The sequence below is a fragment of the Neopelma chrysocephalum genome, unplaced genomic scaffold (assembly GCF_003984885.1).
Source record: "Neopelma chrysocephalum unplaced genomic scaffold, ASM398488v2 Primary Assembly neopelma1_95701, whole genome shotgun sequence".
Lineage (NCBI taxonomy): Eukaryota > Metazoa > Chordata > Aves > Passeriformes > Pipridae > Neopelma > Neopelma chrysocephalum.
The window spans coordinates 75,980-92,746 of NW_020924364.1; the positions used below are offsets into that span (position 1 = coordinate 75,980).

Here is a 16,767-nt window from a genome sequence, read left to right on the forward strand (position 1 = left end):
TAGCCTTCTCAGATGAGATGGCCATATGGGTCGATGAGGGGAGAGCAGTGGAATGTTGTCTACCTCAACTTCAGCAATGCTTTTGACACTGTCTCCCATAATATCCTCATAGGTAAGCTCAGGCAGTGAATGGACAGTGAGGTGGATCAAGAACTAGCTGAATTGCAGAGCTCAGAAAATCATGATCAGCCAAGTGGAATCCAGTTGGGGCCTGCAGTCATTGATATTTCCCAGGGATCAGTACTGGGTCCAGCCTTGTTCAACTTTGAGATATTTATATGCATTAATGAGATCCAATGACCTGGACCAGGGGATAGAATGTACCCTCAGCAAGTTTGCTGATCATACAAAGCTGGAGGGAGCGGCTGATGCATCTGAATGCTGTGCTGTCATTCAGTGGGACTTTGATAGGCTGAAAAGTTGGGTGGAGAGAAACCTAATGAAGTTCAACAAGGGTATGTGTAGGGTCCTGCATCGGAGAGGAATAATCCCAAGTACTAGCAGAGGTTGGAGGCAGCTCTGCCGAGAAGGATCTGGGAGTCTTGGACAACTTGCCCTTGAGCCCAGGAGGGCCAATGGTATCCTAGGGGGCATCAGGAAGACTGTGGCCAACAGATTGAGGGAGGTGATCCTGCCTCTCTACTCAGCCCTAATGAGGCCACATCTGGAGTGCTGTGTCCATTTCTGGGGTCCTCAGTACAAGAAAGACAAGGAGCTACTGGAGAGGGGCCAGTGGAGGGCTGCAAAGATGATGAGGGTCTGGAGCATCTCTCATATGAGGAGAGACTGCAGGAGCTGAGCCTGTTTAGAGAAGAGAAGACTGAGAGGGGATCTCATTAATGCATTTAAATATCTCAAAGGTGGGTGCCAAGAGGATGGTGCCAGACTCTTTTCAGTGGTGCCCAGAGACACGATGCAGAACAAAACCCATAAACTAAGACACAGGAAGTTTCACCTCAACATGAGGAAGAACTTCTCTACATTGAGGGTGGCAGAACACTGGAACAGGTTGCCCAGGGAGGTTGTGGAGTCTCCCTCTCTGGAGACATTCAAAACCCACCTGGACGTGTTCTTATGTCACCTGCTCTAGGTGACGCTGCCTTGGCAGTGGGGTTGGACTAGATGATCTCCAGGGGTCCCTTTCGACCCTAACAATTCTGTGATTCTGTGATTCTTTAAATCAAGAGCACACAGATTTTCCTGCAAGTGTGATCGTACCCAAACAAAGAAAAAATATTTAGAATAAATTTTAGGTCACATCCTTGTCATAGGTTTTCTTCTTTTTTTTTTTTCACTAGCTTCTGGTAATTTTTTCACACCAACTGCTTGGCTGAGGGTGGAAAAATTTTTCAGGTTTTGGTGATTGCTCAGCTCAAACCTTAATGACTGCCTTGTTGATATGCTAAGCGACTCCTCTGGGCAAGAGGCAGGACTCTTTTGTTTCCCTCTAGCTGAGGCCAGGGGTGGGGGTTTGGTATTCTTTTTTCTCTGCCTCAGGGGGGAAGGATGGGTTATGGGGCAGAACTTGGGGGGTGAGTGTGGGGGGTGGAGAAAAAAAAGGTCCACTCATTCCAGCTGCTTTTGGGCCCCAGCTCACCTCTGTTTTCCTCTCATTCCCTGTCCTGCCCACTGTCGGGCTAGCTCAGCTTGGATTTCATCAGAGCTGCCAAGAACCAGGGAAGCTCCATTTGGTTTCTCCACTGAGAGAGCGCCCCTCCAGGACAGCACCCACCTCTGCTGTCACGGAAACTGCCAGCATCTTGTGAGTTTTTCCCTTTCTTTCTGGGTCTCCCTGCTGTTGGCTGGATGGACTGACACCTCGGTTCCTTGCTAGCTGCCCCTTTTGAGGCCGAGGGCTGGGAGCCCTCCTTGGGGTCTCGAACCATCTGGCACAGCTGAGAGCTGCCATTGGCCACATGGAGTTTGTCAACAGCGTCCCCTGCCGACCACTAGGGAGCAACTACAGCCTCCACTCCACCAGAGCTCCAACAGCATCCCCTGCTGATTGTGGTTAGAATTGTGCCAAAAGGTGAGAAGAACTGAACTGCTTTTGGTGGGAATCTGGGTGCAGGATTGTTGTTTGGTTTTGTTCTTCTGTTGTGCTGCCTACACACATATATCCTTTAATAAAGGCTGTTATTTTTTCTTTCTCCATATTTCCTTGACTTGTGCCTCTTAATTTCAGATTTACAATTGCTTAGAGGGAGGAGTTTGGTCTTCTTCATAACTTGCCCTCCTTAGCAAACATTTCTCTCCCGTCAAACTGAGACAATCCTGTAATAACTGTGTAAAGCCTAATTCCTTTCAGAGAGAAGTGCAAACCCACATGTTTTCCATGTAATTTTGCCATCCTTCAGAGCAACTCATAGAGTTACACTGAAGGGAAATATTTACACACTCCAAAGGCTAAGTAAGGGTATTACTCAAGGCTGAACTTCTATAAATTAGCATGAAGCATGACCAAATACTGAACTCTGAGAAACTATTACTGGACCAAGCTAATGCGGAGTAAAGCAGTTTACTGGGCAGGAGTCAGTTTACATCCAAACATGCACTCACATGTACAAAAGAATGAGTTTTGTATGAATAATTTCCCAGTTAGTCAAAGAAGCCGTCAAGAAAGAAAAGATTGAAGAGGAAGCAATGTTTTAGGAGTAAATAAGTACGGTGGTGATGTGTAAACTTTTGAGAATTATGATGAGTGTGAAATTTTAGCAGAAAATAAACAACTGGCTATGTTCAGCGACATAAGTCAGGACAGCTTTAATACCACAAGGATGAATAGATGGGACCTAAAACTAATTGAAATCAGAAGTAAAATATTGTTAAAGAAAATGCTAATGCAGCCAGCAGACAGAAGATGGGACTAAGGGTATGAAAATTAGAAGTACCTCAAATAAAATGGAAGCAGAACTGAAAGATTTTGTGAATTCTGGATTGAAGAAATCAGACAAACTCAATCTCAAAACTTTTAAGGTTCTCTTCTACGAAATCTTGGCTTTGATAGCAAATATTTTCCATAAACTTCTCTAGTTATTGAAGGCACAATATGAGTGGATAATAGGAAACTAATGTCCATATTCAAATTATAGGAAGAAAAGTGAATTAGTAGAAAAAACCTATGTTGGGCAAACTTCAATGACATTTAAGGTTTTAGAGCAAATTAGGAAAGGTAGCCTAAGGAAAGACAGAGTGAAACAGAAACTGGAGAATATGAGGTTATGAAAACCAAAACCAAGCCAACATATTCCTTTTCACAGAATCACAGAATATGCTGAGCTGAAGGGGACCCACAAGGATCATCAAGTCCAACTCCTGGCCCTGCACAGGACCATCCCCAAGAGTCACACCATGTGCCCAAGAGTATTGTCCAAATGCCTCTTGAACTCTGTCAGGCCTGGTGCTGTGGCCACTTCCCTGGAAAGTCCCTCTGGGTAATAAACTTTTTTCTAATATCCAACCTAAATGTCCCCTGACACATGTTCAGGCCATTCCCTTGGGCCCTGTCATTGGTCACCACAGAAAAGAAATCAGTGCCTGCTCCCCACTTCCCCTCATGAGGAAGTTTTAGGCTGCAGTGAGCTCTCCCCTCAGTCTCCTCCAGGCTGAACAGATCAAGTGACTTCAGTCGTTCCTAATATGGCTTCCCCTCAAGGCCCTTCACCATCTTCATTGCCCTCCTTTGGACTCTCTAATAGCTTAATGTCTTCATTCTGTTGTGGTGCACAAAACTGCACACGATATTCAAGGTGAGGCTGCCCCAGTGCAGAGCAGAGCGGGACAATCCCCTCCCTCAATTTGCTGGCGATGTTTTGCCTGATGCCCCCAGAGGACACGGTTGGCCCTCCTGGCTGCCAGGGAACTGCTGACTCATATTCAACTTGCCATCGACCAGGACCCCCAGGTCCCTTTCCATGGCACTGCTTTCCAGCATGTGGAAAGCAGTCTATACAAACATTCAGGGTTGCCCCATCCCAGGTGCAGAATTCGGCACTTTCCCTTGTACTTCTGGTTGGTGATTGCCCATCCTTCTAATTTGCCAAGGTCTCTCTGCAGGGCCTCCCTGCCTCCCACTTTTGTATCATCTGCAAACTTGCTTAGTATCCCTTCCAGTCCTGCATCCAAGTCACTTATGAAGATGTCGAAGAGCACAGGGCCTAAGATGGAGCCGTGTGGAACCCCACTAGTGGCAGCTCACCAATCTGATGTTAAAAAACTAAAGGTTTCTTAAAAAGCAAGCAAAGGAAACAAACTTTGCTAAAAACTGGCTAAAGTCTTGTGGAAGATTACATACTCAGTTGGAGGAGGGATTATTGCAAGAACTGCTAAGTTGTGCAGGCAGCTTCAGGAGAGCTGACATTAAGCTGTGTGCTGTAAGGAAAACTGTCACTCTGGAGGGACAGTCCCCTTACATATCTTAGGGCATCTGTCTTATTTCATAGTGTCATTAATAGCCTTAAGGTAAAGGACACAGGACTCCACCAGTTAAACCAATACTAAACTGAAGAGCAGGAGGATAAAAGCAGCAGAATATGCTTCAATAAGCAGGAGGTCTCAAACCTTGATTTACCAAAACTGACTTTTCCAACTCAGCATTTCCTTAACCTCACAACCTTAAAAATGCCTTCCTCTTTTGTGAAGCAGGAACAAACATGAGAAGAGACGAGGAGACTTGAAAAGCATCAGCACAGTTTCGCAAACGCACATTCTGTCTACAAACTTCTTTGAGTTGTCTGGACAGATCAGCAAGTGTGTGGACGTCTGTGAATGATTGTCAGATAGTCTCTCTGCATTTCTAACACTATCAGCAAGGTCATTCACCAAGGAAAGCTTTAAGCTAGGTTTGAAGGGGGAAGGGGTTGAAACCAGGCTCTTCAGAGATGAGCCTAAGGGTGGAAAACCAGAGTTAGAAGTTAAATCAGCAGCCCAGCTGAAGTGTATGTACACCAATGCACACAGTATGGGTAACAAACAAGAGGAGCTGGAAGCCATCGTGCAGCAGGAAAGCTAAGATGTAGTTGCCATCACAGAAACGTGGTGGGATGACTCGCATGATTGGAGTGCTGCCATGGATGGCTACAAGCTCTTCAGAAGGGACAGGCAAGGTAGGAGAGGTGGAGGGCTGGCTCTGTATGTTAGAGAGTCTCTTGATTGTAGAACTTGAAGTCAGTAATGATAAAGTTGAGTGCCTGTGGATCAGAATCAGGGGGAAGGCCAACAAGGCTGACATCCTGGTGGGAGTCTGTTATAGACTACCCAATCAGGATAATGAGGGTGATGAATTATTCTACAAGCAGCTGCCAGATGTCTCAAAATCGCCAGCCCTTGTTCTTTTGGGTGACTTTAACCCACTAGATGTCTGCTGGAAACTCAACAGAGCAGAGAAGAGGCAGTCTAGGAGAATCCTACAGTGTATAGAGGATAATTTCCTGCTCCAGCTGGTAAATGAGCCTACCAGGGGTGGGGCCCCGCTAGACCTGCTGTTCACAGAGAGGGGCTGGTGGGAGATGTGGTGATGGGAGGCCGTCTGGAGCACAGTGACCATGAAATAATAGAGTTTTCAATACTCAGGGATGCAAAGAGGGCCACCAATAAAACTGCTACTCTAGACTTCCAGAGGGCAGATTTCAGCCTACTCAGAAGACTGGTTCAGAGGGTACCTTGGGAAACAGCCCTTGAAAACAAAGGAGTCCAGGAGGGATGGACATGCTTCAAGAAGCAAGTCTTGAACGCACAGGAGCAGGCTGTCCCAGTGTGCCAAAAGGCGAGCCGGCAGGGAAGACGGTCAGCCTGGCTGAACAGGGAGATTTTGAAGGGGAAAAAAGAGAGCTAACAGACTATGAAAAAAAGGGCTGGCTACTCAGGAAGAGTTTAGGAATATAATTAGGTCAAGTAGAAAGAAAATTAGAGAGACAAATGCACAATTTGAACTCAATCTAGCCACTTCTGTTAGGGATAACAAGAAGTCCTTCTACAAATACATCAATAGCAAAAGCAGGGGCAAGGAAAACCTCCATTCTTTGTTGGACGTGGTGGGGAACATAGTCAGCAAAGATGAGGAAAAGGCTGAGGTACTTAACACCTTCTTTGCCTCAGTTTTCAACAGTAAGACAGGTTGTCCTCAGGACAACTGGCCTCCAGAGCTGGTAGACAGAGACAGGAAGCCAAATAGCCCCCCTGTAATCCTGGAGGAAACAGTTAGTGACCTGCTGAGCCACCTGGATCCTCACAAGTCCATGGGACCAGATGGGATCCATCCTAGGGTGATGGTGGAAGAGCTCACCAAGCCACTCTCCATCATTTACCAACAGTCCTGGCTCTCTGGGGAGGTCCCAAATGATTGAAAGTTGGTGAATGTCATGCTGATCCACAAAAAGGGCTGCAAGGAGGACTTGGGAAACTACAGGCCTGTCAGCCTGACCTCAGTGCCTGGCAAGGTTATGGAGCAGATCATCCTAAGTGCAATCACACAGCACCTACAGGATGGACAAGGGATCAGACCCAGTCAGCACAGGTTTAGGAGAGGCAGGTCCTGTCTGACCAGCCTGATCTCTTTTTATGAGCAGGTGACCCACCTGGTGGATAAGGGGAAGGCTGTGGATGTGGTCTGTCTGGACTTCAACAAAGCCTTTGATACCGTCTCCCGTAGCATGCTCCTAAAAAAGCTGGCAGCCCATGGCTTGGACAGGGGCACTCTGTGCTGGGTTAGGAACTGGAGGGCCGGGCCCAGAGAGTGGTGGTGAATGGTGCTGCATCCAGTTGGCAGCCGGTCACTGGTGGTGTCCCCCAGGGATCAGTGTTGGGCCCAGTTCTGTTTAGTATCTTCACTGATGATCTGAATGAGGGGATCAAGTGTACCATTAGCAAATTTGCAGATCACCAAGTTAGGGGGGAGTGTTGATCTACTGGAGGGCAGGAGGGTTCTTCAGAGGGACCTGGACAAGCTGGAGAGATGGTCTGATTCCAGTGGGATGAGGTTCAACAAGGCCAAGTGCAGGGTCCTGCACTTTGGCCACAACAACTCCATGCAGCGCTACAGGCTGGGCACAGAGTGGCTGGAGAGCAGCCAGGCAGAAAGGGACCTGGGAGTTTGGATTGACAGGAAGCTGAATATGAGCCAGCAGTGTGCCCAGGTGGCCAAGAAGACCAATGGCATCCTGGCCTGGATCAGGAACAGTGTGGCCACCAGGAGCAGGGAAGTGATTCTTGCCCTTTACTCAGTGCTGGGGACGCCACACCTTGAGTACTGTGTCCAGTTCTGGGCCCCTCAGTTCAGGAAGGATATTGAGGTGCTGGAGGAGGTCCAGAGAAGAGCAATGAGGCTGGTGAAGGGACTCGAGCACAAGTCCTGTGAGGAGAGGCTGAGGGAGCTGGGGTTGTTTAGCCTGGAGAAGAGGAAGCTCAGGGGAGACCTCATCACTCTCTACAACTCCTTGAAAGGAGGTTGTAGCCAGGTGGGGGTTGGTCTCTTCTCCCAGGCAACCAGCAGTAAAACAAGAGGGCATGGTCTTAAGCTCTTCAGGGAAGGTTTAGGTTGGATATTAGGAAGAAATTCTTTATGGAGAGAGTAATCAGACATTGGAATGGGCTGCCCAGGGAGGTAGTGGATTCTCAGTCCCTGGAGGTGTTTAAGATGAGACTGGATGTGGCACTTAGTGCCATGGTCTAGTAACGGCAGTGTTGGATCAAGGGTTGGACTTGGTGATCTCAGAGGTCTTTTCCAACTCGGTTGATTCTATGATTTCTAGGGAAACTGAGCAGCCATAGCACTGGAGGCAAACAGTCAGCTTATGCCATGAAGGGAGTTGACAGGTAGCATTCTTCAAGAGTCTGCACTGGGATTTGTGGTGTTCAACAAGTTTGGAATGATGTAGAAACACCAATGTGGTGACATTTCTGATGCTTATTTATTCAGGGTAGCTGAAAAGAGCAATCTTCAACAATTTCAAGAGGACCTCATGAGACTGGATAACTAGAAAATAACACACAGATGAAATTCAGGGCAGTTAATTATAAAGTCAGCCTCAAAGGAGAAAAACAAATATCTTAATTCCAAATGAAAGATGATTGTTTCCAAGCTGACCATTACTACTTGAGCAAAATTTTGAGATTATGATAAATAGTTCCATAAATACATCAACTTAGTGCTCAGTAGCAGTCAAAAGAGCAAATGGAATAATAAAAATTCTTGGAAAAGGAACAGAGACTAAAATCAAGAACATCATTATGTCCCTGTATAAATACAGGGTTTATCCAGAAACTGAATGCTGTGTGTGGTTCCACTACTCATATCTTCAGCAGCATGTAATAGAATTCAGAACAGTTCAGAGAACAGATACGAAGATGTTCAAAGGTGTGGATTTGCTCCCACTAAGAAAAAAATTTGTATTGTTTATTGTTTCAGAGCCCTCAGTCTAAAAAGAAGCAACTGAGGAAGACAATGATAGAGGTCCACAAAAGCGTGACACCCTGCAGGGAGAGAGGCACTGCATCTGCCAGGCAACTTGGAAAAGGCATTTGGAGCTGACTGTCCAGGAAGGGCATTGTAACATCAATCACAGAAGAAGTAATTTGACGAGCCAAGGTCTTCAGGGAGAGATAATGTCTCATTAAATCAAACACTATACTTGAGGAAGAGATGACGAATTTCTGGGCATGCCCATCCTTTAGGTTATTTGGCATCTACCAGACTATACATCTAGCAAAAAAATGTCTCTTTCAAGGCAGTATTGAAAATGTCTTGAACATTTCTCTTTTCCTAATGACTTGATTGCTATTTTGTTCACAGAGCACTACATACCTCAGTTGTTTTACTGTCTTCACAGTGTTCATGTGCTGTCTGAAGCCCACATGATTTAGCTGAGATGGGAATGGGAGCACATAGAAAGAATCCCCCTGCAAACCCTTCTCCATCTTGTTGCATAGGGAACTGGAGCCTGTGGCTCAACGTTTTATACCTCTGCAGCACCTACATTAACATGAACACTAGACAGTGCTGGAAAACCTTAGTCACTTCTAAGTCTCAGTTCTTCACTTAAGAGATTGTTTTAATGAAAAATAAAATGACCCAAAGAGGAAGAGTGCTTTCCTCTGTAACAGAAGTGCTTAACAGGGCAGAGATAGCAGGGGAGCTGTACATTTTCTTTTTTTTGTTGGCAAGACATAATGTAAGTGATATTATTCAGCATGTCTGTGCATCTATTCATGTCTCTGTGTTAAAGGCTGATAAGGAAGGAACGCAGGAATCTGTAAGAAAGCGCTGTGGCTGAGCTCTCATCTGAGCTGCATGCTATGATGGTATCTTCTCTGATTTACAATCCAGTGCATTCCATTCTTATTACTTGCAGTCAGGAGGCACTCTGCATTTTCCCTCCTGTATAATAATCAGTGGAACAAGAGCTTTTTATCTTACAATGTCTCCCTTGGCACTCCTGGAAGAGAAGTCTTTAACATAACAGAATGAGAGAGTATTAGTTAAATGCAAGGCTACCAAGTATGAGTTATTTGTCCTGATGTTTATTATTTCATTATTGGTAATTAAATACATTTGCCATCTGTTACCTCAGTGACCTAAAGAGCACATCAGTAGAGCTCTACCCATGTTGGTATCATCTGTGATCTCCCTGGAAGTCTCTTTTAGAAACAGCAGCAGCAAGACAAGAAAACAAGAACAGCCTGATAGAATTATTGGAATTGCCAGAACACACACCAGGGGCACAGTCATTAAAATGCTGCAGAATTAATTTCAGTCTGGAAATTATCTATGACTTAAATGCCTTTTATAGATTACTAATTCTAATGATGTTTTGCCTAATGGCACATTAAAAGCAGTTTTCCATAACTTTTAATTAATTGTTGAAAGCAAACAAACATCCAAATGTCTGATAACATAGCCTCAATTCTGTAAACTGAGGTAAGTGTTTGATTTTACTCACGTGAGTAGCTCTTTTTAACTTCATATATACAAAAGCCCAGGAAACCAACCACATTTGTCTGCACTTGCAAAATCGGAGCCAAGGATCATCACCAACTTTCTCTCCTTACAAAGCAAAACATGTCCTTTCTTTTTGTGCCAGAGCACTTGTGGTAGAGGCTGATTAATCTCTTTGTTGTGAGGTCAGGGTGGGGGAGCAGGAGTTGAAAAGAAATGTGTGGAAAGAAGAAGAAAAACAATAAAGTAAACATTTCACAACAATCTCCAATGAAAGTTACCACAAGACATGCCAGCACGGCCAGATGGATTGGGTAAGTATTAATTCCAACAGATTTTCCTCATTAATGTGGAAAATCTTGAAAAGTGACTCCTTAAGTGCTGATTGTTTATGGTTTGGGTTTATTGCATCTCAGCGCCTTCAGCCTAGATATGTTGCATTTAACAAAAGAACACAAAGCAAACAAAATCCCTTTATTAACAAAAAACTACTTCTGCAAGGCATTAGAATTACACAAAATACAAATATAACATACTCTGCCTTAGAACTATTCCTGAAGCTTTATTACTTTACTTACTTTCACATGCTAATTTGAAATTTAGTGTTACTTTATGAGGTTAAGCAGCTGCTGTACACAATTACAAGAATGACTAAGGTGCAGTGATTTTTGTGCATATTATATACAAGCAGCTGTATAGCACTGGCCCAAGATACATGAAGCTTCAATCAAGTAAGGGGTGCCTTGCTGTTGAGCACTTTATTTATATATATATATATATATATAAAATGTAGGGATTTAGCAACTGCATGCCTGGTCAGGGCTTCCTGGAACCACAACCCAGCAGATGAAAGCACACACATTGAAGTATTACCTGAGAGCAAATATTTACTAGTTGCATCTGAAGAGCTGAGGTATCCTTCAGACCTGAAAGCTTTTATTGTGGGTTCTTACCAGTAATTAAATATGTCAAAACTAGGTCCTTTCAGTTGAGCAAATATAAACATAGGCTTATAAAAGAAACCACTAGCCTATTGCATTAGATGTTATTAATGAAGGGGAATAGTTTGGCAGCCTGGGAAAGCATTTCATTAAAATACCTGAATGCAAGTTGAATGTTGGGCTGCATACAGTTATTGGCCTCTGCCCAGTCAAAACTGCTTTTGCCACCAATTATTATGGTAAAGCAACATTTGTAACAACAAAGTCCTTAGATATCCCTGAACTCAGTCTCCCGCCTCATGGGAGTCTCATGGGTCCTTCTGCCCCTTCCAGAAGGAGCTTGTCAGCCAAGCATCAGGGCCAAATCTTTATCACCTACCATCTGCCCTGGACCAGAGGCTCCCACAAAATATTTTTGACCTCTACTCTATGTTTCCGTTCTGTTTCTCTTTTTAACAGACAAAAGAGATAAGAAGGTCTCTGCTGTGAAAAGCTGAAGGCAGCCAACCCCCTCAATTTCAGTACAGCCAAAATTACAGCCCCTGGACCCTCACCTGTATAGTGTGCTTCCAGCTCACACTCAAACTGCAGGCAAAAACTATTATTAAGACTGAAAATCCAGTATGTGCATGGTAGAGCACTCCAGAATTAGAGTTGAACATGTAGTTGGGATGTGAATGTTTTTTCATAGCCGAGACAAGTCTGATGTTTTGGAATTGGTTCTCAGCTTGATTTCAGGTTAAAAATGTTCTGAAAATTACTACTGCCTTGTTATTTGTTTTGTTTCAATATTTTCAGAACATTATGTTCTTATTTTGCCCTTTTCATTTTATGAATTCTTTCATATAAAGTAAATATTTAGGGTGACACATTGTTCTGTATTAAAAAAAAAGGCAAGAAACCCACTAGATTTTTTTATCTAAATTAAAAGAAAACAAAAAAAGGACAATTAGGGGCAATTTTTTAAGTTTTTACGCAGAACTATCTGACTGGAAGATTCTGTTAAAATCATCTGTTTCCCTACAAATGTTTTTGCTAAATCAGCATTTTTGATTCTTCCTGTGGAGAGTTTGAATACTGTGCCCACTATTCAAACGACCCTCAGACAAAATTATGTTGTTACTCTCCTGCTGATTGTCCTACTCTTCTCTGCACTGGGGTGGCCTCACCTTGAATATTGTGTGCAGTTTTGGACACCACAATATAAGAAACACATTAAGCTATTTAGAGTGTCCAAACAAGGGCAACAAAGATGGTGAAGGGCCGTATGAGGAACAGCTGAGGTCACTTGGTCTGTTCAGCTTAGAGATGAGGAGACTGAGGGGAGACCTCTTTGCAATCTACAGCTTCCCTGTAAAGGGAAGAGGAGGGGCAGGCAGTGATCTCTTCTCTGTAGTGTCCAGTGACAGGACTGAGGGAATGGCCTGAAGTTGCATCAGGGGAGGTTTAGGTTGGATATTAGGAAAAGATTCTTCACTCAGAGGGTGGTTGGGTGCTGGAACAGGCTCCCCAGGGAAGTGGTCATAGCACCAAGCCTGACAGAGTTCAAGAAGCATTTGGACGATATTCTGTGGCACATGATGTAACTACTGGGGATGGTCTTGTGCCGGGCTAAGATTTGGACTCAATGGTCCTTGTAGGTCTCCTCCAGCTCAGCATATTCTGTAATTCTGTGATATTCTTGCCACAGTTCTTTTCCTTCAGCACCATCTCATAGCCACTGCTTCACGTCTTTCTGCTCATCACAAAGGTATTTTTATTTCCCATGCCAAGCTAATCATCCCTCACTGGTAGTCTGCAGAGACAGAGGCTGGTACAGAAAAACAGAAGTCTGGTGAAGTGGAGCTGTCCTCAGCCACTCATATCTCTTCCCATTCCATGTTCCCTGTCTGCAACTTTCAGGTAAAATTTCTAGACGCTCCACCAACCCCCTTAAAAAACAAGTACATCACTAGTCAACCTGAGACAGACTCACAGCACCCACTATTTCAGCCCATGCAGTTAAAGTCTGTCAAAGTAATAAGAAATTTCTAATAAAAAAAATTCTTCTAATGGAAAGCAGCCTTAATAAATAATTTTTTGCAGCTGAAGGAGGAGACAGGCTTTCCGCAACATGGGCCTGACTCCCCTGCCCTTGGAGGGCATTTTCCCACCTTTTATCTCTCTCCCCACATGTCCCTGTTGTGCCTCTTCCCACTCCTTTAGTCTCTTCTGTTCCTTCCCACATTTTAGAGAAAGCAAAATCTCACCAAAACAGGTCTAGGCCTGACTGACTGTCCTCTTCCGTAGAGGAGGAACTCATTGTGCCATCAGAAGAGCAAGCTCAGGTATCCAAGAAGTCTTGGCAAGTGATGTCAGCTCTTCTATTTGTAATTAATTAATGGATTTTAGGAATATAAACTAACTTCTATTTTATCCGAGCAGGATAAAGACTTCCTTCTCATTTAAAGTGAGTCTATAAAGCAAATAAGTATCACAGAGAGAGGTTATTGGTGGTACAGACTCCTGAGATGCTGGTCACAGTGGAGGTGCTCAATTTCCCATGGTTGATGCCATTCAAGCTACAGCAATGCCTGAACTGTCTGAGGGTCCCTTTCTGCCAAGCACCAAAATACCCAGAGGCAGAGGACATCCTGGAGACTCCATAGAGACAGAGGCTGAGATGGGAAAACAGAAACCTGGGGAAGTGGTGTGATGCCTATTGTGGTGGACACTGGCAGACTAGCAGGCAGTCTGTATCACAAGTCGCTCAAGGACTGATTTACAAGCACCTGCCAAACCGTGATGTCAGCAGACAAGGATTAGGAGGAAACTGTCAGCTAGCAAAGGCTAAACCACTGTTAGCCACCCTTGTCTGAGAATACAGCAGCACACACACCGCAGAACAACTGGTGATGTGGTGCTGGCTAGGAGACAAGACTGCTCAAGTATTTTTAGATCTTGCTGTTATATTCTTAAAAGGTGTCCTTGGGGGTGATAGATAAGAAAAATACCTACTCTGGGCAAGTAGTTGTTATCTGATTTAATTAAAGGGCGGTGTAGTTGAGTGCTGATAAATACACATCAATGCTAAGCATTCAAAGAAGTTGCCCATTTCCACACCTTTTTTCCCACCTTAGGAGGGCATTAGAAGCCCACGTGAACCAAACAGTTCACAATCGCTAAAATGGAAAAGACATACTTTGCTTCATTAACTCAGTCAACTATTGCAAAATAAAAGTGTCCCAAGGAACTCTGAAAGTCTGACATCTAACGAAAAATCTGAAACTCAGAGAGAGTCTGTTCACCTGGAATTAGGTTTGAAAATAATTTCCAGTGTATAGTTGTGAAGTAAGGGACATTTAGTAGTAAGAGAAGTCATTGTTGTGAATTTAAGGGCTCAGATATGGTACGTTAAGATGACAATGTAGATAAAACAATATAAGTAGTATATTACAAGAAAAAACTCTCTAAGTGTAGAGACTTACCCTCAGCAGGGTGCAAGCTTTAAAGCAGGATCAAAACCCCTCACTGAGCCAAGTATGCACCAGAACCAGGGCAAAATAAGAGATGAGTGCAAGTGGCATTGACAAGGTAACCTTTCAGAAAACAACGTTTCCAATGCTTAATTTTCACTATTAAGCCTGAGGGCTTGCAGATCAGTATTCTCCTTTATGGAGGACCAGTCTCCAGGAGAGCAGGGCTTGGATCCTGTGTTCAGAAAAGAGACTGTCTCCAGCACTGACTCCTGCACATCCTCCACTGTCCTGCTCCCTGTCCTGCTGAGCACAGCATGAGGGTCAGTTACAGGCTCTGGAAAGCCTGAGCAGGGCCAGAAGGAATCAAGCCACCACCTGGAACCCCAAAACAACAGACTGAACCAGGCAACTGACCAGGAAGCTATGAAAAATCAAAGGATGAATACAAAGTAGTCCTGATCCATTTCATTGCCTGAAAGCGAGCTTTCACCTGAGCTCTTCACAAACACAATTACTACATTTAAGAAACTACCATATGCTGTCCTGTCCTCTGCCTTCCCGCCACATACTTTTCCTAATCGCCCTGATTGCACAAATTACAAAGGGCTCTGGAAAAGTGGAGCATAGAAAAAACAGTTAAACTGTCTTTGCTTTGTTTGATTTTTTTTAACTGCTTCATTGCATAATCCTAAAAAGCCTGACCTTGAGTCCATTAGCTTAAAACAGCAGAAAACAAACAAATGATGAGCTCTGTCAGGATAAGATGTACACTAAAGACCATTTCAATTCCATCAACCATGCAATTTCCAAACAACACGCAATTTGTATGTACTTGGTATGCTTCCTTCTGGCTCAGTTAGTTTCAGATCATTTTGGTGGTTTATGAGATGCTACAGGGATCGGTCATGCTAACGTGAAAGCACTTGGAAGAGCCTCAGCTGCACAGCCATACCAACAACTTCTTTTCTTAAAAAAAAATAAAAAAGTGCGGTAGATATCGTACGTAAACAGAATGTGCCCAGAGCATAAAAATCAGTGTCCCCTTCTAAATCCCAGTAATGCTGATCACAAACACAATAGATTTCAAAAATACCATAAAGTCCATCAAGCACAGAAAACTGAAGTTGTTTTTATGAATCTAAATCTACCAATAAGAACAATTTCATGTTTGGACTAGGTCCAGCTGACTACCCTGCCTCCTCAGCAGCCAGGAACAGAAGTGTGGGTGCAAGAAGAATGCTCGCCATAGTGATAATTTCTGTGGACATTGTACCTGTGGGCTTTCCTGAGTCAGAGTTTGCGTATTCAATCTATTTCCATTAATTTGCTCAGGGCCTTCTTGAACCATTTCAGCCAAGCAGTTACTTGCCTTGCTCCAATCCAACATCGAGTTGTTTCCATATTGCTCTTATGGAAGACAGAAGGCAAAGTTGGATTTCCATGGCTCCCCCCCATACTGGGCAGAAAGAAAAAGAAGCACAGGGAAGCACAATGAAAACACGGCCAACCTGCATGGATGTGAACCAACCCTCCTAGTTATACTGGCTACTCTGTTCCATGTTTTTTTGAGCTTTTAGGACTTACTTTGGCAACTTGCTGCTTCATTTTCCTGTGGGCAAGAAATCTGTCAGGAGAAAAGAGAGGCAACAACCCTTGTTTTGCTGTGAGACTTGGCTGGGTTTTCTGGCACCAGGTAAAACCTCAACAAAAGGAATATGAGTCCCAAATCATGCACTCCATGCACTTCACACATCTTCGCCAACTTCTACCCTAACCAGTCTCAAAACAGGACTATTCAGGCCTGGTAGAAGATGATGAGAACTCTGCTGCTTCAGTCTGTGCTTGGAATTAGGGGTTAGGGAAGGGGAGGAATGCCCACTCCCACAGGTCTGACTCTAGATCCCTGTATTGCTACAAACTGCTTTTGTCACCTAATTTGATACCATTGCAGTTCAATGAGCACATGTTGGTAAACAAAGAGGCAATGGAAGGGCAGCATCCTGTTTACACTTCACTGCAGGATGATTCATTTACAGTTCTTCAGCAGGCAGAGTCTGTAATCATGCAAAAGGTCAGCAGTTTCTGCTAGGACTTTTGCATTTTGTCAGATAGTGTTTAGGTTAAAAAAAAAATCTCGTGTTGATATAATCCTCCTGAACAGTCTTCGTCTTTCCTGGAAATCAAGAGTTTGACGTAGATGGACCTTTTTCTAATTCAAGGCATGGAAAAAACTCCCCATGTTTCGTAAGAGAGTTGATTGTTTTCAAGTACATCAAATGTAATCTGCCTGCAAACTGTACCTTCTGGTGGGCACTGGCAATATGCCATCTCCCACAGATCTGCAAAACAATGATTGCCAGACTTGCAAGGTGAGGGAACAAGAAATCACCCTGAACGTTAATGTTCTCTGTTAAATGGGGCTAGGGGAAGCTCTGTC

The 16,767-nt window shown here is 44.0% G+C and overlaps 1 long non-coding RNA gene across 1 annotated transcript; it reads left to right on the forward strand.

Moving 5' to 3' along the window:
- Positions 1-1,549: 1,549 nt before the first annotated feature.
- LOC113980941 lies at positions 1,550-8,643 on the forward strand. The gene is made up of 2 exons (XR_003538272.1): positions 1,550-1,762; positions 8,405-8,643. It is a non-coding gene; the product is annotated as an uncharacterized LOC113980941 (long non-coding RNA).
- The last annotated feature ends 8,124 nt before the right edge of the window (positions 8,644-16,767 follow it).